This window comes from Schistocerca cancellata, chromosome 5 (assembly GCF_023864275.1).
Source record: "Schistocerca cancellata isolate TAMUIC-IGC-003103 chromosome 5, iqSchCanc2.1, whole genome shotgun sequence".
In the NCBI taxonomy this organism is placed as follows: domain Eukaryota; kingdom Metazoa; phylum Arthropoda; class Insecta; order Orthoptera; family Acrididae; genus Schistocerca; species Schistocerca cancellata.
The window spans coordinates 439411419-439435680 of record NC_064630.1 but is presented as its reverse complement, the minus strand read 5'-3'; the positions used below and the strand labels follow the sequence as shown (position 1 = coordinate 439435680).

General features: G+C 42.6%; 1 non-coding gene across 1 annotated transcript; it reads right to left on the bottom strand.

Moving 5' to 3' along the window:
- Positions 1–1459: 1459 nt before the first annotated feature.
- On the bottom strand, positions 1460–1534 carry Trnas-uga (transfer RNA serine (anticodon UGA)). The gene has a single exon. It is a non-coding gene; the product is annotated as a tRNA-Ser (tRNA).
- Positions 1535–24262: the final 22728 nt, after the last annotated feature.

Sequence of the window (24262 nt, the reverse complement as noted above, 5' to 3'; positions counted from 1 at the left end):
TAAAATTAGTTCTAAGACGGTCTTATTCCATAATTTACTTGGTATTTGGTGGTGGGACGGATGGAATAGGGTCAGTGTATATGAGTGGTGCGAAGAAAAAGTTACGTTCTGAAGCAGTGGGAGGAGGGGGGGGGGGGGCAGAAAATCAGCTACGGCTGGTTTTGTGGCCGCTTCGTCTCGCTGTACTGCGGGTGGTGGAAATCTCACACGCAGAACAGGTTTGCTGCACAGGCATGTGGCGGAGAAGTGTCGTGTGATGGATGTATGACGGAGCCCCGCGTGGGGCCTGCGGGGACCACCAGCAGGCAACCGGCGTGGCGGCGCGCCCGCCTCCACTCCTAGCACAGCCACGACTTGTCTTCACCAAACCCCACCTCAGCGTCAGTGTCCTCATAGACTGCAACTCAACAAAGCTATATGCCGCGTTCCACGGGAGTTTAAACTGCCGTTCAGGTCGCAGGTTGTGTTCCAAAAATGAACAGCATAGAGACAGAAGTGATGACACTTTCTGCAGGATCTGACCATCATTTTGCAGGACAATGCTCAAGCACGTACAGTGCAAGCTGTTACTGATTTGCTTGACTGATGGGGCTGCTGAGTGCTATACCACCTACTGCACTGCCCTGACTTAAGCCCTCGTAAGTCCAACTCGATTTCTAAACTGAAGGAAACACTTCACGGCATTCGCTTCAGAACTGCTACAAATTCGTCGGGCAATAGACTGCGCCGCTCGAACTGTCAACGCAACTGGCACTGCTAAGAGTATCCTACGACTTCCACATCGCTGACAACTTGTTATACAAAATGCTGGTGACTACTTGGAAGGTCAGCAGAACTTTGCAACACGTATCTATTTTGTACGAGCTGTAAATAAATAGTTTCCACTATTAAATTCCAATCCTCGTATTTGAAAGGTGGCGCAGCTTTCCTGCTGCTGTGTGTGATGCTTACTGCCCAAGGCTAGAAAACCGATAATTTCAACTCCCAGTTTGGTTGACAACAGTACAAACTTGTGGGTTCAAAATGGTTCAAATGGCTCTGAGCACTATGGGACTTAACATCTATGGTCATCAGTCCCCTAGAACTTAGAACTAATTAAACCTAACTAACCTAAGGACATCACACAACACCCAGTCATCACGAGGCAGAGAAAATCCCTGACCCCGCCGGGAATCGAACCCGGGCGTGGGAAGCGAGAAAGCTACCGCACGACCACGAGCTGCGGACAAACCTGTGGGAATGGAAGAAGTTCTATTCCCAAGAGCCCATGTATAGTCAACCTTTGGACGAAAGCTCTTTACAGACATCTTTAAATACTACGATCTTCAGCTTTACAAAGAGTTTGGCCTGTTTCCAGATATCGCTAACAGATCCGATCATAGGTTAAATCAGAATTACATTAATACCTTCAGCTCCTAACGGGCGTTGATATATATCAACGGGGACAGGTGAAAATGTGTGCCCCGATCGGGACTCGAACCCGGGATCTCCTGCTTTCATAGCAGACGCTCTATCCATCTGAGCCACCGAGGGCACAGAGGATAGTGCGACTGCAGGGACTATCTCGCGCACGCCTCCCGCGAGACCCACATTCTCACCTTGTATATCCGCACACTACATTCGTAGCGTCCCACCCCAAAACACTCATTACTCGTAGAAGACATTCTTACCAAGTCCCGTAAGAGTTCAGGGAATATGTGTGCATCCGCACAGAAGGTCATGGCCGGTGTTGCCAGAACTATATCCTTATATGGATATGGTGTCTGTTCTTTCGGACATGTATCTATCTTGCGCGGACATGTCCGAAAGAACAGACACCATATCCATATAAGTGAACATACGCTAGGTCGTTTCTTATCAAGGCGAATATAGCCAAGAGTTTCAGTTGCCCATCCTCCGTCGGTTCATTAGGCTATATGCCGAATTCAAGTCCACTTAAATTTCTATGTTCACTATTCTACGTCTACGTCTGTGCTCTGCAAGACACATTACGATGTATGGCGGATCGTACACATGGCCCAACAGTCGTTTCGTATTCTACCGCAGTTCCATTCATGAACGGTGCGGGGGAGACGTAACTGTTGAAAGGTCTCTGTTGGATTCCTTTCATGTTTAATTTTTTAAATCTGTTGCCATTTATGGAATAAATTCCTCTTCTAAATGTACTGTGGCGTTTCTGACTATCTGGGAGGAGACTGAGCAGTGGAACGTGTTTCTTTTACACATAAACAAGAACGATCTGTCACACTACTACACTTTAAAGCACAGTTTATATGTAATTCTTATATGTAATTCATGTCACACAGTCCCATACGGAACCTACATCCGCTTTCTTTTATATACTGTATATGATAAGATACTGTCATCCCCCTTCCCTTTTGTGTGAGAGGATGAATGAGCATATGTATTTCTAGTTGCATGCTTGAGGGTAGCAGACAAGGCTGTCTGCTAGAGAACAGTAGGACCAACGTCGGAACAGGTAGCTACGCTTCCTAAAAGCAAAGAGGTTTCTATCCTTAGTATGGTCCTGTCTGTCCGTTGTCATGTTGGTATAGGAAGCTGCCCCTCTGGCCACTTCCGTTGGTCTTTGTGAGCCACCATCAGGAAGCACGCTCGGCAGTAGGGCAGTTGCAGGGTGGCCGTGGCGAGCGTCTGAAGTGGTAAGATCTCCGGCTAAGCGCGTGTCTGTTAAGTCCGTAGGACAATGGATTTCTTAAGTTCAGCCTAACTGAAAATTTAATCACCTTTATTTCGGGTTTACGTCTAAAATATCCGATGTTATCTTAAATTGCAGCGCAGTGTAATTATCGTGTGAAGTTCAGATTATTTTCCGGTAGTTGCTTTGTTACTACTTTGTGAGTAAAGTGGAACCACGTGTTGATCAGTAACTCTAACTAAGTTCATCAATTTTAAATCCGAATGTGCGTGAGATTATAACGTCTCGTCTTGAGAATATTTTTTAATATAGCAACTTTTCTTTATGCTTTTCTTTATGTTCAACCCACGTGGGGTGTACTTTGCGAGACCAGTACCACGTGCTTATATAACTGTTTGACCCATCAGGTTAATAGTAAGACGTTAGTAACCAAGTCAAGGTTTTTCTTTTGTCAATTGCTTTTCGATCGAATTTATTTTAATTATCAAAATTATTGTGGAGTTGTACGCTTTGTGTAAACCAAGTTGACCACGTGAAGCATGTGGTGTAATCATCAAAGTAGCCCTCAGCTATTCTTTTTGCGAAGATTTCACAAAGAGTTAATATGAATTTAGTATACCAGTGTGTGGTAATTACATGACGGACAGGAGTGTGGTATGAACGTAATTTCTTTGGGTAAAAACTGAATCTGTTGGTTGTGGTTAATTTCTTCTTGCTTATGTTTCAATGTTCTTCGTGTGTTATTTTATGAATGCAGTGTTGTATGGAGTCTCCCAATCTTGGCTCCATATTTTATGTGTTGCGTAAGATTACAATCTCACATTTTTTCAATCGTAAATAAGGCACCAGCTCAGTTATAAGTCACGTATAATATGCTGAAATTTCAATGAACAATCTTAAAATAAATTTCCAAATATAAACTGATTTCTTTCTTTTTATTTAAATTCTCCTTCTTATATATATATTACCGATTTTGTGTGACTATTAAAAGATTATCATTAATGTTAGTCTACTTGGTAAACCTAGACTAAATATCTGATGAAACAGTTGCCCAGTAATCCACGGTTAACGTCCCCAGACAGATCACGGCTTTTAACCCACTTTCATTGTCAATTAGCACCGATTTCAGCATAGCAAATTAAAGTTACAACCTTACACATCAGAATACCAAAATAAGGTTACAACATTACACATGGCGACCCTGTTCTGTGATTCCGCTAGACTCTGGAATCTCTGAAACGTTAGATTGCGAGCGTGTTATAATCTTAATTTTTTTTCTACAGCGCTCAAACAACTTCTGTGTTGTTTCCGAGCAGACTTTCCAAAGATTCACGGCGTTGTTGATCGGCGTTGCGTTGTTTGTCTTGTTTTGTTTTTTATACTTGTGTGTTTTATATGTCTGTGTGTTTTTTATTCTCGCTTGTAAATTCCACTGTTTCGATCTAAGATAAAAATTTGTTTTGCGTGTGAAAAAGTGCGTACTAGGTTGGGTATCTTTCGTGTGACTGTCGTAATTTTTGGGGGACACATTTATTGTGATTAGTGTGTTGCGTACTGAGTATAAATTGCACTAATGCAAACACGTAACCAAGCTAAAAGTAAGCGGTCCAACAACGTAAGCAACATGGACCAAGGGGATAATTTGATTTCCAATATTAACGCGTCGGGCGGTTCCGAAAATGCAATGGGGAATACTTCAGACGAAATGCAAAACAGCACGAACGGGCTCACAGCAGAGCCAGAAATTAATTTGCCTCCAACTAACCAAATTGATTTAGCAGAACTCATGAAAGCCTTATTGCAACAAAATAAAGAAAACACAGAAAAATCGATCCGAGAGCTAGGCGAACAAATGACGCAGAAATCAGAAAAATCGATCCGAGAGCTAGGCGAACAAATGACGCAGAAATCAGAAAAATCGTTCCGAGAACAAAAAGAATCATCCGAAAAATCGATCCGCGAGCTAGGCGAACAAATAGACGAAAAACTAATCCATCAGACAAATAAAGTCGACAAGTCGATGCAGAGAGTGTCCGATGATATCTCACAAAGAATAAACAATCTGGCAAGTGAGATAAAAAGTGATATTATGAAAGAATTAGGCCGTACATTTGAACAAATCGATGATCGTCTGCAAGCTTTAGAACAGAGCAAGCGGAGGGGCGATACCGAATCTAAAGAAAGCAAAGAACGGCTACTTAGGAATTTCCAAGAGCTGAGGGAAGAATGCCAAAGGGAACACCAGCAGGTAATCTCGAGGGTTCAAGAGGCGGAAACGCATTGTCCCACGTCCGTTAGCAACACAATAGTGGACAACAGTTTAGCGATCCACGCGTTGGAACAGCAAATTGAACAATTGAAGCAGACTGGGGCGGAGGACAAGAGACAAATTGATGATAAGATTGCGGCATTAGCGGACACTGTAGGCACGATGAAGCTGACGGAAAGCGAGAACAATACTACACCGGTAGCGGCCGCAGAGACCGAAGAAGTGCGTTCGCTTCTTAGATTTCAGAAGGGACAGTTTGAAGTGAACAGACAACACAAAGCTGTAACAGGCGAATTACAAGAACGCGTGGCGCATCTGGAAAACCGCATGGCGTGTGATTCCGAACTCGCCAATAGCACTAAAAATAGCCGTACGAACAGTGCAGAGAGGGACTCCGGCCACGAGGGAGATTTTGATGACAGGGAAGAATGTAATTTAAGGGGCAGACATGAGAGAAACAGAAACATTCAAGGGCCTCGCCAGGAGGAAATGCGGGGATTTGATTTCAAACATTTCCTTACGGTAAGAAAGTTTGAGATATTCCGAAATTCGCAAAAAGGAATACATCCACGTGCATGGCTCGAGCAATTTGAGTTTTGTCTTCCCCCCGACTGGGCAAGTTCACATAAGATAGAATATATGTGTGGCTATTTGGAAGGCGAACCGGCGATTCGCATGAGGTCGGCAGCGCGTCACTGCAACTCCACTCGGGAGTTTTGACAAGCCTTTCTGTCCGCCTATTGGTCGGAAGCGGCACAAGATAGGGTCAAACATGGCATAATTATGCAGCCAAATTTGAACCAGTCTGGTTTCGGCAGCCCTGCACGCCTATTCGACCACATGCTGCAGGCAAATCAATTCCTATACGACCCATACGGGCCTGCGGAACTAATTAGGATATGCATCACCAAATTGCCGATGCACTTGCGGCACGTCATTCTTGCGGGACGATGCAAAGAGGACGTGGAAACGTTTAAGACGCTTCTCCAAGAGTTGGAATACAATACAGGAGAATGCCCGCCTAATCAGGCACAAAGTTATTACGGGGCACAGCAGCGCGACCGCAGTCGTGGCCGTATTACTAATCAACGGCGTGACTGGTCGTCGCGACGCGAACGGAACAATAATCGGGACCGGCCGTATAGAAACTGGGGTGACAGTCGCGAACACAGGTGGAACAACAGAAATGATCGAGGACGTGGACAAGATCGTGAACGCTACAGGTACGGCAACCAGAATCGATACGATGAATACGGTGGGAATAGGACGGTAGGCGGAGCACCTCATGATGTTGAAATTCGGCCGGCTAACCCTAGACATAATCCAGCAAATGGAAATGAACGAAACCGGCAATGACAAACGATCAGCGCAGAAGGCGCCCAATCGGAACAAATAAGCGACATGGCAAATGACTAGAAAGGACAGTGAGAAGTAGAGAGGACGGTGAGGAGAAAGAATTGATTAGTTTAAATTTGTGATGTATGCATTTTGAATAATATGTTGGTAAAAAATTAATGATAAAGATGTTTCTATGTGATGGATTGAAGTGATGTTTTAATTTTTTTCTTTCCTTGTGCAATTAGGATTTAGTTTGATTCAAACGTGAAGATAAAAGGTTTCTTTGTGAACGAGTAAAATGCTGTTTATGTTTTTTTTGTGTGTAAATTGAAAAGAGTCGCTCCTGAGGAAAGCAAGATCGTTGCTGAATTAGTGCATAAACTCAGGGGAATATCCGATCTGTGGGTATTATGGGTCTGGCAAACCCAGGTCCCCAGCTGTTAGTAGCCTTGTTTCCGATTTTCTGCTTTCAGTGCTACTATCTATCTATTACTATTCTATATCTGTCAGTATAAATGTGGATCTCTTACTATAGTATGCGTGCTGTATGAATATTTTAAGATAGGAGAACTCTGAGAAAGGAATGAGTAAGTTTGGAATCTTGAAAACAGGATGCGATAATACGATTGTTGAACCATTGGCTTCCAATATGCGATGATATGTTAATATTGATGATATATGTCTTTTTTGTTCTTTATAGCTGAGTATGTAAAGTGCTGTCTGTGGATTTCGTAAGTATATTGATTCCCTTCAAGGTGAAAGAAGAATTGTGGTTTGTGTAATTTACGTGGCTCTGAAATATTATTGTGGTAGTCAAATACGAGCAGCTTTTCAGCAAATGGAGAATGGAACGGAAATATGGATCCTTTTTGTAGTCTTGATTGATGTTGAGCCAAAGCCTAAAAAAATTATTCTGCGTTAATACTTGTCCTAGAAAAGCGACGTTTATGTGTTTTGCTGATGCTGTGAGCATTACAGCTTACTGTTTTCGCTGGTGCGGGATGCACTGCAGCCTATATGATTTGTACTGAGGAAATTTCCCTCTTGAAGGTAGAGGATGATTAAATAATTTTGATTATGGGAACGAAGGAAAGCTTGGTTTAAGGTAATAAGGATAAAGCAAAACATTTGTCATTTAAACTACAGGAGCATTCGGATCTTTTGTGTCTGTTGTAAGTTCAATATGTTAAGATGATACAGTTTTACAGAATAGAGGTGACCACAATTTTGCCATTCATGAGAAATGAATCCAGAATAAGCACCACAGGCGAAATAACTGATTTGGAAGCGAAAGGTAACGTAAAGAAGGAACGAAATCGCAGCAAAATGGGTAAGAAAATGTAATATCACCTGTATAATGCAAATATTTTTAACCTTCTCAGAGTCATCTGCGTGATTAATTGTTGTGATAACGTAATTTTAGGTGAAATTTTCTTACTGTTTTATGTGTGAATATATGAGTATGATAAATGTATAATTGCGAGTCTCTTTTCAGGTGTGCGAACTGGTATAAATGTTTTGGCGTGTAAATAACCATTAATCTTTTAATGTGTATGTTTAAGGAAAGTTCTCCATATTTATCATGTGACAAGACGTATGCCGTGAGTGTCAAGAAGAGGACGAATTAGAACAATGTTGTAGTGGTATATACACGGTGTTGAAATAGCATTGAAGTAGCTTATTGGCTTAACTAGTAGTGGATAGAAGTAGAATATTGAGTAATGCATGTTTATGGGTAGTTAGTTTGTAGAATAGACAACAGGTGTGCATGTATGTGTGTGTAAATAACATGTGAACCCTATGCTGTCCTGACCTATACTTGCACAAGGCATAATCCTATTCATTTTAGTGAATTAATAAATAGCATTTGATTTATTAAAACGTAAGTGAACCACATTAGTGATGTGGATTTAAATATTATATTGTCAGTTCATTTATATTTTTATTTTTATACTGTCAAGTCATTTCACTTTTATTTTTTTTACATTGTCAAGTCATTTAAATTTTATTTTATATTGTCGATTCATCTAATTTTTTTTATTAAAAAAAAATTAAGTCTCACTTTGTTCTTAAAAATTGTGAAAGACAATACTAAGTGGTATCATGTATGACATTGTGTAATCACATAAGGATGATGAAAAATTTCTGTGAATGCAGTTGAGAACGTGAAAGCGAACCGGCAAAACTCTTAAGAGACAGCGGGAGCAGCCGGACTAGTTGTAAACTGGCGGGTTTCCCAGCAGGACACGCTGTCAGCCAGGCCACTTTGGGAGCGCGGCCGACAACAAAAGAAGGTACGCGGCAAACACTTTCCCTTGTACCTGGAGCTAATGGGCGGCCACCCCGGGCGACCCTTCCTCGAGGCGATGACCTGAGATGGGCGAGCGGTCCACCGCGCGGAAATCCATCTGTTGGCAACGCACCACACGCACGCGACCGTGACGAGACGGCCGCGGTGAAACAACACAAAGGGGCGTGGAGCCTTTTGACAGGTACTGCCCAGAGAAACTTGCAGACGTCAACGACGCCTATCGACATTTCCTGATGGATGCCTACTGTCAAGCGACAGTAAATCATGGTTCGATGTTCTCTGGTCGCTAAGGGCGGCACAAAAGAAGAGCCATTAAGTGTCATCCTTGCCCAGGAATATCAAACCGGCGAGCCAATTGAGGATAACCCAAGAATGTAACAACACAAAGGGCGTGGAGCCTTTTGACACATACTGTCCAGAGTAACTGGCAGACTTCAATGATGCCTATCAACATCTCCTGACGGATGCCCACTGTCAAGCGACAGTAAATCATGGTTCGACGTTCTCTGGTCGCTAAGGGTGGCACAAAAGAAGAGCCATTAAGTGTCATCCTTGCCCAGGAATATCAACCTGGCGTGTCAAACGAGGATACCGCACGAATTTGACAACACAAACATGGAACCAAATCGAGATGATGTGACACGGGAGAAACTTCATGAGAGGGCAGAGACGGCGGGATCGCACGCAACAGATGGACAAAAAAAAAAAAATCCCTACTGACAGCTGCGGCGACGAACCCCCCCTCTTTCCCCTATATTGTGCCTTGGAACAGTGGAAGTACTGAGTGTGTCAGTGAACAGTGATTATACGGTTCTTAGTCCAGTGCATATACGTGTGTTTCTGTCAGAGAAACTCTGACTCGTGTGTTTTGCAGGAGTTCGATTTATTGGTGTTTATTAGACTGACTCTTGTATTTTGCAGGTGTTCTATTTATCTTTTTTAGACCTTGACTCTTGTATTTTGCAGGTGTTTTATTTATAGGTGTTTTTTTTTTGTTTTAGATGTTGACTATTGTACTGTTTTATTTATCAATGTTTGTTTTTGTGTGATGTATTAGATTTGTGATATTTTGTTTCGTAAATTCATTGCTGTGGCATTGCTTCGTTTATCAGTCAGATAGCTTTTTATTCTCATTGAACTGTGATCGATTAGCCTTTGCATGGGGCATATTTACTGTGAGGAACCCCTTAAGGGTAACAATCACATAATTATTGTAGTTTCAGTATAATGACACAGTGCTCATTGTTTGCTAGCTAATTGAAATATAGTAGAGTGATTAAATGAGTGCCACATAGTTATTTTAATTCTACAAATTATTAGTTTTATACGATATAGAATTTTTTTGCGATAACCACTTTGTAAAACATGTTTTTTCTCTTATCATTTTGTTGCTTTTGCAGATTGTGCATTGTTATGTTCTGCTTTTTAATACCGATGTTATTTGATGTTCTTTTTTTAATTGCTGTGGCACCTTTGCTATTTTCATAAATTTTGCTTGTTAATAAACAGTCATAAATTTTCCTGTGATCAGTTGGCTCTTGCAATGAGCAAATACTGGTGAACTCCATAAGGGTAACAACCAGAAATTGTTTTCATATTAATGACACAGGAACCATTGTTTTTACTTGCTGACCGAATTAGGTCTACACTACCTTTTAAATAGGTGTCACTGATTGTGTTCTTTTTTTCTGTTTGAAATTGGTAGATTCTAAAGATGTGTTGAAATTATTGTGTTTTAGCAAGTAGCTGGTGTCCTTTTGCCTTTTCTTTTACACTTTTGGTTTAAGTAGGGTGTGAGAAGCCTGCTTGGGAATGTCCTAGCATGGCCAGAAAATTCCCTGCACAGTCTTTTCCCGGAGCGTTGGGGTTATGAAAGGTCTCTGTTGGATTCCTTTCATGTTTAATTTCTTAAATCTGTTGCCATTTATGGAATAAATTCCTCTTCTAAATGTACTGTGGCGTTTCTGACTATCTGGGAGGAGACTGAGCAGTGGAACGTGTTTCTTTTACACATAAACAAGAACGATCTGTCACACTACTACACTTTAAAGCACAGTTTATATGTAATTCTTATATGTAATTCATGTCACACAGTCCCATACGAAACCTACATCCGCTTTCTTTTATATACTGTATATGATAAGATACTGTCATCCCCCTTCCCTTTTGTGTGAGAGGATGAATGAGCATATGTATTTCTAGTTGCATGCTTGAGGGTAGCAGACAAGGCTGTCTGCTAGAGAACAGTAGGACCAACGTCGGAACAGGTAGCTACGCTTCCTAAAAGCAAAGAGGTTTCTATCCTTAGTATGGTCCTGTCCGTCCGTTGTCATGTTGGTATAGGAAGCTGCCCCTCTGGCCACTTCCGTTGGTCTTTGTGAGCCACCATCAGGAAGCACGCTTGGCAGTAGGGCAGTTGCAGGGTGGCCGTGGCGAGCGTCTGAAGTGGTAAGATCTCCGGCTAAGCGCGTGTCTGTTAAGTCCGTAGGACAATGGATTTCTTAAGTTCAGCCTAACTGAAAATTTAATCACCTTTATTTCGGGTTTACGTCTAAAATATCCGATGTTATCTTAAATTGCAGCGCAGTGTAATTATCGTGTGAAGTTCAGATTATTTTCCGGTAGTTGCTTTGTTACTACTTTGTGAGTAAAGTGGAACCACGTGTTGATCAGTAACTCTAACTAAGTTCATCAATTTTAAATCCGAATGTGCGTGAGATTATAACGTCTCGTCTTGAGAATATTTTTTAATATAGCAACTTTTCTTTATGCTTTTCTTTATGTTCAACCCACGTGGGGTGTACTTTGCGAGACCAGTACCACGTGCTTATATAACTGTTTGACCCATCAGGTTAATAGTAAGATGTTAGTAACCAAGTCAAGGTTTTTCTTTTGTCAATTGCTTTTCGATCGAATTTATTTTAATTATCAAAATTATTGTGGAGTTGTACGCTTTGTGTAAACCAAGTTGACCACGTGAAGCATGTGGTGTAATCATCAAAGTAGCCCTCAGCTATTCTTTTTGCGAAGATTTCACAAAGAGTTAATATGAATTTAGTATACCAGTGTGTGGTAATTACATGACGGACAGGAGTGTGGTATGAACGTAATTTCTTTGGGTAAAAACTGAATCTGTTGGTTGTGGTTAATTTCTTCTTGCTTATGTTTCAATGTTCTTCGTGTGTTATTTTATGAATGCAGTGTTGTATGGAGTCTCCCAATCTTGGCTCCATATTTTATGTGTTGCGTAAGATTACAATCTCACATTTTTTCAATCGTAAATAAGGCACCAGCTCAGTTATAAGTCACGTATAATATGCTGAAATTTCAATGAACAATCTTAAAATAAATTTCCAAATATAAACTGATTTCTTTCTTTTTATTTAAATTCTCCTTCTTATATATATATTACCGGTTTTGTGTGACTATTAAAAGATTATCATTAATGTTAGTCTACTTGGTAAACCTAGACTAAATATCTGATGAAACAGTTGCCCAGTAATCCACGGTTAACGTCCCCAGACAGATCACGGCTTTTAACCCACTTTCATTGTCAATTAGCACCGATTTCAGCATAGCAAATTAAAGTTACAACCTTACACATCAGAATACCAAATTAAGGTTACAACATTACACTGTCCCTAAATCTTTGTATGAACTCCAGTTTCTCTGATTTCCTCGTCGTCGTCATTTCACGAGTTGATAATGGGAGGAAAGTAATATATTGCCTGATTCTACATGGAAAGTACGCCCTCGAAGTTTTGACAGTAAATCTGTCTGTGATACACAACACCTCACTTTTAGCGAGTGCCACAGGACCTTTTTATGCAGCTCCGTAACTCACTCGCGTATGCGAAACACAAAATGCACCAGTCTCCGTAGGATTTGCTCTATCTCTTCTATTAATTCAACCTGGCAAGTATAGTATAACATTTTCTAGTCTTATCTGATAGTTCCATGTGTCTATGTCAAACCATTAATCGAGGTAGTTAAGTACAATGGCAGTGCGCTATTGGTTGACCGACGATTGTAATACGATCTCGGTGCACCAATTATTCTTTCTTAGCAAGTATTGTGAGATACTCATGTGTGGAACGTGAGTTTTTGGTCATGTATCTATCTTGTGCGCAAAATCATGGAGAACGGTATTAATGAGATACAAAAAGTCAGTTGAAATACATGTTAATCAAACGGAAAAGGAACTGTCAAGAGGAAGGAGTCAAATAAAAGATCGCTGGTGAGACTCAAATCATATCGACTACTTACTTTATTAAAATGTCATCCAGGTTTCGGTTACGACGGCACGGTTTTAACACGAATGTGGGATGCAGATGAGCCTGCTACACTGTGAGCACTATTTCACGCCAACGTTGTTTCCAGATTCACTCTTCCGACCCGCATTGCACATAGCCGAGTCCCTCCGATCGTCTAGTAACCTTTGTTTATGGGAGCTCTTACCTAACCTGGATATTCCGTTTAGACTTGTGAACTAAACCATAAATTAAATTTAGAAACTTAACTTCAACATGTAAACTCATTAATAATCAGAGCAACAAAAATTATCACTGCAGGTAATCCACAACGATCGCTGTAACCAACAATCGGTCAGAAGAGCGTTTAGTACCAAAGGGAGAGCAAAACGTCAATTCCGCTCACAAAGACAACACATTTATTGAAATAATTGATAAGTGTAGCGTTACTGTGGTGTTGGAGTTCCAGAAGCAGACGATGTTATAAAAGGAAGTGACGCGATTAAAGCACAAGCTCGAATAGGAAAGTCCGCCGCTCGTGGTCTCGCGGTAGCGTTCTCGCTTCCCGAGCACGGGGTCCCGGGTTCGATTCCCGGCGGGGTCAGGGATTTTCACCTGCCTCGAGATGACTGGGTGTTTGTGTTGTCCTCATCATTTCATCATCATCCAGGAAAGTGGCGCAGTTGGACTGAGCAAAGATTGGGTAATTGTACGGGCGCTGATAACCACGCTGTTGAGCGCCCCACAAACCAACCATCATCATCATCATAATCGAATAGGAAAAGAGTGAAACAGGAAATCAGATACGGATTTCTCCAAGGGACTATTTCAAAATTAGCATCAATCTATTTAGGAAAACCACGAAACATATAAATCTGGACTACAGGACGGGGATTTGAACCCTGCTGCTCACGGGTGCGAGGTTAATGCTTACCTCTTGCGGCTTCTGGTTCCCTTTGCGCGATCATTATGTACCCGTCGATAGGAGTTAAGGTTACAAAAACTCTAGTCAAAGTAGGGTACCAGAAATTGTTGCGTGGTTGATCGGCAAAATAGAAGTTTTGTCAGTCGCGGCGCGAGAAAGGAAGTTCGTTCATAGTACTTCACGGTGTAATTTTACCACCGTGGTGCCAAATCCTACAACAGGAAGTATTTGAAAAATATCAGGGCAACATCGTGCACGGGCAACATTACTTCTTAATTACAGACCTTTGGCACAGAACAAAGAACCTTGTAATTATATACAACATCACGATGCAGTGGGTCAAACCAAACCGCTTGTAACTGTCTTCGTGAAGGTGGTGCATATTGGATATGCTCATTGGTCTATAATGCGTATTTCGTTTACTCAAAGAAGATATGTTGACAAGAAACACTGGCAAGGGATTAGTGTGGACGAGAACACGCCGAATGTAGAAAATACTACTGTCTGACGAATCGGTATTTATCGTCGAGGCAGATGACTCGAAGTAATTTCCTATTAGTGCGAAAACTATTTAATCGGTGCAATCGGCTGATATTATGCGCAGTAAATTGTGTTGCGAGATATCTGACAGGGAGGAGGATTAGGGCCCAATGTCCTGTCGTTGTCGAGGTCGCTAGAGACTGAGAAAAAACTCGAACTGGGTAAGGAAACCCGCCGTGTTGTTCGTGACAGTTCCCTCAAGAGATTTTGGCGGATCACCGAAACCCAAATCTGGTTGGCCGGATAGGGTCTTGAACTGCCATCCTCCCGAACGCGAATCTAGTGTCTTACCACTGCTCCTCCTCATGCAAAGAGAATCGATGGTAGGCAATAAAAACCTCGTAACTCCACCCGTCTGCAAAAACTTCATAATTCCAGTAACGAGTAACTCCACTATCAAAGACAGATTTGAAAGTGCATGGATTTCTCTAATCTGTCAGCAACTGGACTTCTACTATATAGTTATACATGTAGGAACTTCATCTGTATCACTTTATACATTTTTTTAAGAAACCGTTTAGGCTTCTCCCGTAAAATTTAGCGAAATGGTGTTACGAAGTTTTTATTGCTTACTGTCGAGATGATGATTTGTACACCCCTCGGAATTGTTCTCTGGCAATGACATTAGCGATTCTTTCTTTTTCAGGGAAGAATGACTGTTTCCTCACTGGATGAAACCTGAATGTCCTGAGGAATTCAACCTCGTTTAAAACATTCTAAGATTCGTTTGAAATATATGATAGACCTGTATTTCGCGCAAATGTTCCGGATTTGTGATCCTTTATCTGCATTTGAAGGGCAATAAACCTGCAACAATCCATTCCGGTTTGATGGACGAGTACGACAAACAATGCAACATCATGTGTGATATATAACACCTCTCCTGGCTGCGGCATTGCTCTTCCCGGTTAATTTCGTGGTTTTTATGTAACGTTTTCGTTGGATATCTTTTGTCCTCGAGTATCCTTTACTATCGATTAGGCGCACACTTGAGCAATGTTATCTCTGCCACACTCTCATTTTCATTTGTCTTGAAATAAATGAAAAGAATGAGAGGCAGATGTTATCTGCCTTCTCCTGGAAGTTGTAAAGCTCAGCGGACGCAAAGGAAGTGCGATCACGTTTTCCAACACATTAGCTAAACCAAACGGTGAGTCTCACAATACGTTGATGTGGACTACCTGAATTACTTTCCTTCTTAACGACTTTGCTCTTATGTTTAAGAAGGACAAAGAAGCGGAGAAATACGAATTAAACAACCAAAATATTTCTTCCGCCTGCTGGAGAGAAGTAGCAGCAAAAGCTATATTAGACATGACGTAGTACCTAGTTGATGCAGTCGCTTCCAGTTTGGTCAGGTAGTTCTGACTCAGTGGCTGCACAACCGAGAATCGCAAGAAAAGTGAAGATTCTGGCATTCGACGACAGGAAAATCACTCTCGAAAGGATACTAGAAAAAGTGAATATCAGTTATGGTTCAGTTTTCTACATCTCAAATGACGTTTTGAACATGACAAAGATCGTCGTCCGCTGGGTTTCGTGACTACTCACACCCATTCAGAAAGGCCGTCGAAGCAAGATAGCAGCGGAAATGTTGCACATGGGTCAGACCAATCCAGACGACTTTCTTAGCCACCTAATTAGCATGGACCAAAGCTGGGTATATTACTGTGATTCTGAGACAAAGAAGCAAGAAATACAGTGAAAAAATGAGGATTCATCACCCCTGAAATGGACGAAGAAGCAACCATCATGGGGTAACAAAATGCTCTGTGTGTTTTTTTTTTTTTTTTTTTTTTTTTTGATTGGTGTGGTATGGTGCTAACCGATATTGTTCGTAAGAGGCAAACGGCAATAGTAATGCATGACTGAAACCTCATGATGAGATTACTGGAAGTTGTTAAGGCGAAGCATCGTGGGGAGCCGTCCAAGGTGATGGTCCACGACAATGCCCCACTTCGTTATTCACACGACACACACTGTGCATCAGATTTTGCCTCATCCTCCTTATTCTCCTGACATGACACGCGGTGAATTTTCCTTTTTTTTTTTAGGAAGAAGAAACCATTTCGTGTTTTTTCCAGAATGGGAACGGGGTGATCTTGAAAGTCACCAAAATACACGCTCACGCAACCAAAGGCTTCGACAAATTGTCCATCTTTCGGAAAACTGTCTCTCACTGAAGGATCAGTTGGATAAACCAGACTCTTTGACACCATCTCTGACTTATCTTGCGGAACTCAGTTCGCTTTCATCCTGCATGATACCCAGAGTGCCGTAGACAACGGCGCTCAGGTTGATGCCATGTTCCTTGACTTCAGGAAGGTCTTTGATACCTGTGATTTGAGACTTTCTCGGCGTATTCCATTCGTGAAATCTTCTCGGGTGATCAGCCGAGTAAAGGCGTCGTCTTCTCGCAACGTTTCGAAGGGTTTCGTACCCATCATCTTCAAGCGAAGTCACTTCGCTTGAAGATGATGGGTACGAAACCCTTCGACGCGTTGCGAGAAGACGACGCCTTTACTCGGCTGATCACCCGAGAAGATTTCACGTCTTTGATACCGTCCCGCACTGCCGTTCAGTGGGGAAAAAATGAGCTTATCGTGTATCGGACCAGAGTTGCCAGTGGACTGAAGACTTCCTAGCAGACAGAGGTCTATACGTCGCTCTTAAGGGAAAAAATCAACGGATGTAAAGGAATTTTCTGGAGTGCCCAAAGCAAGTGTGATAGGATAATTACTGTTTACAATGTTTATAAATGATGTAGAGAAAGCATCGGATATTTTTTAAGGGTGTTCGCAGATGATGCAGTTGTCTAGAAGTGACGCCAAAAGACAATATCGATTTGCATAATTACCTGCAGAGGATTTATGAATGGTGCAGGCTCTGACAGTTGGCCCTGAACGTAAATAAATATAACAGACATTGATGAGCCAAAACATTATGACCACCTGCTTAATAACTTGTTTCTCTTCCTTCGCAACGAAATACATCAGTGAAACTGCGTATCAGAGATCCGACAGTTTGTTGGTAGGTCTGTGGAGGTATGCGGCATTAGATGAGTATGATGAGCATAAACAAGTCATGTAATTCGCGTAAATAACGGGACGCTGATTTGCGTATGCGGCGATGGCTCCCTATAGCGACCAAGGAGGGTTCCATAGGCTTTAGGTCAGGTGAATATGGTCGCCGAGACATCAGCGTGAGTTCGCTATAATGCTCCTCAAACCACTGTTGAACTGTTCTGGCCCCGAAACACGGACAATTATACTGCTGAAACATGACATCGCCGTTGGAAGAGACATCAAGCATGAAGGGATGCAGGTGGCTCACAGCTGCCAGTGTCTTCAGTTACTAACACACGTTCCGTGCATGTGCAGAAGATGTCTCCCGTATCATAATACTTCTCCCACCAGCCTGCGTCCGTGGTGGCCCTGCAGGTTTCTACGCGCCGTTCACCTCGATGATGGTGTTTGTGGAGACGACCATCGACCTACTGTAGTAAAAATGTGATTCACCCGAAGAGCCGACACGTTTCCATTGGTGGACAGTCGCATCCCGATGGTTTCGTGCCCACTGCTATTGTAATTGACGATGTCTTTGGGTCAGCATGCGAACACGTAAGATTGGTCAGCTGCGATGAATAAGGTGCTACGAAACACTTGTGCGTGATCCAGCATTGGCTCTTTCGGCAGAGATATTAAAGATCACCATCTATCCTACTTTACAGAGCAGACGAGCCTCCAAACACCACGTTCTGTGAAGAGTCGTGGACGTCCAACCATTTAACGCCTAGTGGTAGTTTCACTGTTCTACCTCTTTCCGTAGATGCTCACGACAGTAGCGCGTGAGCATTCGAGCAGTTTCGCCGTTTTCGAGATACTCGTTCATAGGTTTTGCATAATAATTACCTGTCCTTTGACAAAGTCGCTTATCTCAGTAGATTTTCCTGTTTGCCGCCCCTATCTTAGCTAGGGTTATTCCCATCCGCCCTTAGTGGCCTGACACACTTTTTATAGCGCGTCACGTGCCCGTTACGTCACCAGGCGGCATTCAACCTAGCGGTGCGCAGTTGTCATAATGTTTCGGTTTATCAGTGTATTGCGCATACACAGGAAAAGAAAGCCACTGCTGTATAACCACACTATTGATGAGAAACTGCTGGGAACAATGTCACCGTAAAATATCTAGGAGTAACTCTCCAGAGCGGCCTTAAGTGGAATGACCACATGAAACAAATAGTAGGAAAATCAGATGTCAGATTGCTATTCACAGGGAAAATCTTAAGGAAATGTAACTCACCCACGAAGGAAGTGGATTATTAAGTGTTTGTTCGATCGATTTCTGAGTACTGTTCTTCATTATGCTATCCTTACCAGGTAGGACTCCTAGAAGAATAGAGAAGATCCAACGAAGAGCGACGCGTTACATCACGGGATCGTTTAGTCAGTGCGAGAGCATTACAGGAACGCTCAGAAAACTCCAGCGGCAGACTATGCAAAAGACGCGTTGTGCACTATGGCGAGGCTTACCATTGGAAATTCGAGAGAGTACTTTCCCGGAATTGTCGCACAGCATGTTGTTTCCTCCCACAAACATGTCGTGTAATGACCACGACGTGAAAATTCGAGACATTAGAACCAATACAGAGGCTTACTGAAAATCATTCTCCCAAGGCGCCATTCGCAAGTCGAATAGCATAGCGGGGGGTCAGCTAGTGGTACCAGAAGTATCCTCTGGCACACACCATTAGGGGGCTTGCGGAGTTTAAGTATGTAGATGTAAAGTAGATGAATGACGTCATAGCAAGTCCCAGAATGCAACACAAACATTATTTTAAAAAGGTGGCAGAGTTGTAACGTTCCCTTAACCGCCAAAATGCAGACTTATACAGCCAAAGTCCTCGACAAATTATCCAAAATGCAACACAAACATGACTTCAAAAAGGCGGCCAATGACATTACTGGTTCCCATGACGCCAATATATGAACATGAAATATATGTAATCGTGCAAATCTCAATAATAAATATTGGATTTAATGGGAGAACCCCGAAAATCCCGAAAAGCTTAATGTGTTGAACGAAGAGAAATTAAAAACTGAAGTTAACAATAGTAGAGTCACGGTAATTGCAAAATATACAGATTTAAACCACAGAGAAACACGATACAATGACTCATTTCTATATATATATATATATATATATATATATATATATATATATATATATATATACAGGGTGTTTCAAAAATGACCGGTATATTTGAAACGGCAATAAAAACTAAACGAGCAGCGATAGAAATACACCGTTTGTTGCAATATGCTTGGGACAACAGTACATTTTCAGGCGGACAAACTTTCGAAATTACAGTAGTTACAATTTTCAACAACAGATGGCGCTGCAAGTGATGTGAAAGATATAGAAGACAACGCAGTCTGTGGGTGCGCCATTCTGTACGTCGTCTTTCTGCTGAAAGCGTGTGCTGTTCACAACGTGCAAGTGTGCTGTAGACAACATGGTTTATTCCTCAGAACAGAGGATTTTTCTGGTGTTGGAATTCCACCGCCTAGAACACAGTATTGTTGCAACAAGACGAAGTTTTCAACGGAGGTTTAATGTAACCAAAGGACCGAAAAGCGTTACAATAAAGGATCTGTTTGAAAAATTTCAACGGACTGGGAACGTGACGGATGAACGTGCCAGAAAGGTAGGGCGACCACGTACGGCAACCACAGAGGGCAACGCGCAGCTAGTGCAGCAGGTGATCCGACAGCGGCCTCGGGTTTCCGTTCGCCGTGTTGCAGCTGCAGTCCAAATGACGCCAACGTCCACGTATCGTCTCGTGCGCCAGAGTTTACACCTCTATCCGTACAAAATTCAAACGCGGCAACCCCTCAGCGCCGCTACCATTGCTGCACCAGAGACATTCGCTAACGATATAGTGCACAGGATTGATGACGGCGATATGCATGTGGGCAGCATTTGGTTTACTGACGAAGCTTATTTTTACCTGGACGACTTCGTCAATAAACAGAACTGGCGTGTATGGGGAACCGAAAAGCCCCGTGTTGCAGTCCCATCGTCCCTGCATCCTCAAAAAGTACTGGTCTGGGCCGCCATTTCTTCCAAAGGAATCATTGGCCCATTTTTCAGATCCGAAACGATTACTGCATCACGCTATCTGGACATTCTTCGTGAATTTGTGGCGGTACAAACTGCCTTAGACGACACTGCAAACACCTCGTGGTTTATGCAAGATGGTGCCCGGCCACATCGCACGGCCGACGTCTTTAATTTCCTGAATGAATATTTCGATGATCGTGTGATTGCTTTGGGCTATCCGAAACATACAGGAGGCGGCGTGGATTGGCCTCCCTATTCGCCAGACATGAACCCCTGTGACTTCTTTCTGTGGAGACACTTGAAAGACCAGGTGTACCGCCAGAATCCAGAAACAATTGAACAGCTGAAGCAGTACATCTCATCTGCATGTGAAGCCATTCCGCCAGACACGTTGTCAAAGGTTTCGGGTAATTTCATTCAGAGACTACGCCATATTATTGCTACGCATGGTGGATATGTGGAAAATATCGTACTCTAGAGTTTCCCAGACCGCAGCGCCATCTGTTGTTGAAAATTGTAACTACTGTAATTTCGAAAGTTTGTCTGCCTGAAAATGTACTGTTGTCCCAAGCATATTGCAACAAACGGTGTATTTCTATCGCTGCTCGTTTAGTTTTTATTGCCGTTTCAAATGTACCGGTCATTTTTGAAACACTCTGTATATATATATATATATATATATATATATATATATATTATCGGTCACAATTTGATTGAATTTTCCCATGTTGAGAAATCAGAAGAATCGACCTTCTGAAGCCAAGATCGCGTAAATATTTCTTTATTTACAACAAGCGGTTTTGACAGACTTTACTGCCATCTTCAGGTCTTCAAAATTTTTTTTCTTTTTTCTAAAACGTGTTCATTTTCAGTTGCAACCTCACGCCAAGTTGGCATGTTAGCGGATAAAATGTAGCTTTTTTTATTTTAAATGTTTTATTTAGGACAAAGTTTGTGTAATGTGGTACATTTTATACACTAACACTACAAATTGGCGTGAGATTCCAAGTCAAAACGAACACATTTTATAGAAAAAATTTTGAGGACCTGAAGATGACAGCAAAGCCTGTCGAAACCGGTTGTTGTAAATAAAGAAATATTTCTGCGATCTTGGCTTTACAAAGTTTTTACTACATAAGACCGATATATAGACCGATACCAATACAGAGAATCGAAATTCTACAACAATAAAATGAGAATAACAGGCATCAACACAGACAGCCAAAATCACGGCAATCAACGAAATGTGGTGTCGAAATAAAACACAGGCATAAAAGTTTAACATCACTACAAAACGTGAACTCAGCCTCGATCTCTCAAAGCAAGTACCTCGCCAGGCAAGGATTTTATATTCGAAAGGAAAATGTATTCCTAAATAAATCCAAGTACACGTAAACCGTAGTACTGTTTTCGCTCGTTGCTCGGACAACCGTGGATAATGTTCAATCTCTGACTCATGGGGGATGTAAGCTCGTTAGCAAACGACATCACCGAACACAACAGTACTAAATCACAGGTCAAAGCCGATGGGCGGTATCGAAAGAAGTCGTAGACAGGTACACTCCATCACCATTTTCATAGCTGCAGCTTGATTTTTTTTTAGGAGATAAAGTTTTATTAATTTTACTCGTAGGGACCTTTTCGCGCCAGTAAGTACTATCGTAAATAGTGCGGGCGGTAAAGCTGTTTGGTACTGAGATGGCAGTATGTGGGAACAGGAGAGCCGTGTGGCAGAGCGGCGACACCTGTCGCAGGCCCGCCGGGACGGGACGCGCTGGCCGCTGGCCGCCGGCCGCAGAGTCCCGTTGTGCGCATAGTTGGCGATCGCGACTCGCCGTGTCACGCGCGTGCGTGGCTGCGTGGGAGGCTCCGCCCACGTCACGACCCTGGACCGCGGCCGCCGGCGCGCACATGCGCCGCTATCCCGGCGGACGCGTCGTCAATACCGGGTGGTCCCTCTCATCGCTGCGTGCTCCTCGTCCCGTGTTATGCGCCCCGCGTATCTCTCCGGGAGTTTACACTAACAGAAAAAAAAAATACAGTATCAATTAGCTGAGTGGCATAAACGAAAGTTGGTAGTAGTGTTTCTACATCTGGAGGATAATCTCTATTCAAATTTCGCACCAGTCGTGTTAGAGTGACGGTAGTAGCGCCACTATGAGGATGTAAATCTGGTTTGCTTTAAATAGACGTCGTAAAGGTCTTGAGTTACGTTTTGAGGCTGGACGTGGTGAGTTGATATTAGTCAAGAATGCCTTGAAGGAGACAAAGACGCAATTATCAGCATCTCACTGAGTTTGCGCGAGGTCGTGTGTCAGGGCTAGAAGGAGCTGAATGTTCCTTCTACGATATTGCAGAAAGACGTGGTAGGAACATACCCAATGCTAGCAGCGGTGGTTACGAGAATGTACGGTCGCAAGGAGATCGGGCTCCGCCCGGCCATGCGCCAATACCGAGAGGGAAGACCATCCTGTTCAGTGTATGGTTCCGGAGCATCGTACTGCATCTACAGCAGCAGTTGGCACCACAGTGACAACGAACTGTTCATGGACAACTCCGAGCCAGAGGTCCTGTAGCGTGCATTCCACTTAAGTGAGAGCTCATTGGAGGGCATGGAACAGGTCTGTTATGTTTCCTGATGAAATCTAGTTCTGCCTCAGTGGCGGTAATTGTTATGTAGGCCAGTTGAGGGCCTGCAACCAACCTGTCAGCGTGCTGGACACACTGGAGCTACAACTGGAGACTACGGTCTGGGGGGCGATTTCGTATGACAACAGGAGCACTCTCCTGGTTATCCTAAGCACGCTGACTGTAAATCTGTGCGTCAGTTTGGTGATTGCACCTGTTGTGATGCCATTCATGAACAGCTTTACAGGGCGTCTTTTCCTACTTACAATATGTATAGAAACCAAATGGCAGTTATAAGAGTTGAGGGGCATGAAAGGGAAGCAGTGGTTGGGAAGGGAGTGAGACAGGGTTGTAGCCTCGCCCCGATGTTATTCAATCTGTATATTGAGCAAGCAGTGAAGGAAACAAAAGAAAAATTCGGAGTAGGTATTAAAATCCATGGAGAAGAAATAAAAACTTTGAGGTTCGCCGATGACATTGTAATTCTGTCAGAGATAGCAAAGGACTTGGTAGAGCAGTTGAACGGATTGAACGGAATGGACAGTGTCTTGAAAGGAGGATATAAGATGAACATCAACAAAAGCAAAACAAGGATAATGGAATGTAGTCGAATTAAGTCGCGTGATGCTTAGGGAATTAGATTAGGAAATGAGACACTTAAAGCAGTAAAGGAGTTTTGGTATTTGGGGAGCCAAATAACTGATGATGGTCGAGGTAGAGAAGATATAAAATGTAGACTGGCAATGGGAAGGAAAGCGTTTCTGAAGAAGAGAAATTTGTTAACATCGAGTATAGATTTAAGTATCAAGAAGTCGCTTCTGAAAGTATTTGTAGGGAGTGTAGCCACGTACGGAAGTGAAACATGGACGATAAATAGTTTAAACAAGAAGAGTATAGAAGCTCTGCTACAGAAGAATGCTGAAGATTAGATGGGTAGATCACATAACTAATGAGGAGGTATTGAATAACATTAGGGAGAAGAGAAGTTTGTGGCACACCTTGACTAGAAGAAGGGATCGGTTGGTAGGACATATTCTGAGGCATCAAGGGATCACCAATTGGAGGGCAGCGTAGAGGGTAAAAATCGTAGAGGGAGACCAAGAGATGAATACACCAAGCAGATTCAGAAAGATGTAGGTTGCAGTAGGTACTGGGAGATGAAGAAGTTTGCACAGGATAGAGTAGCATGGAGAGCTGCATCAAACCAGTCTCAGGACTGAAG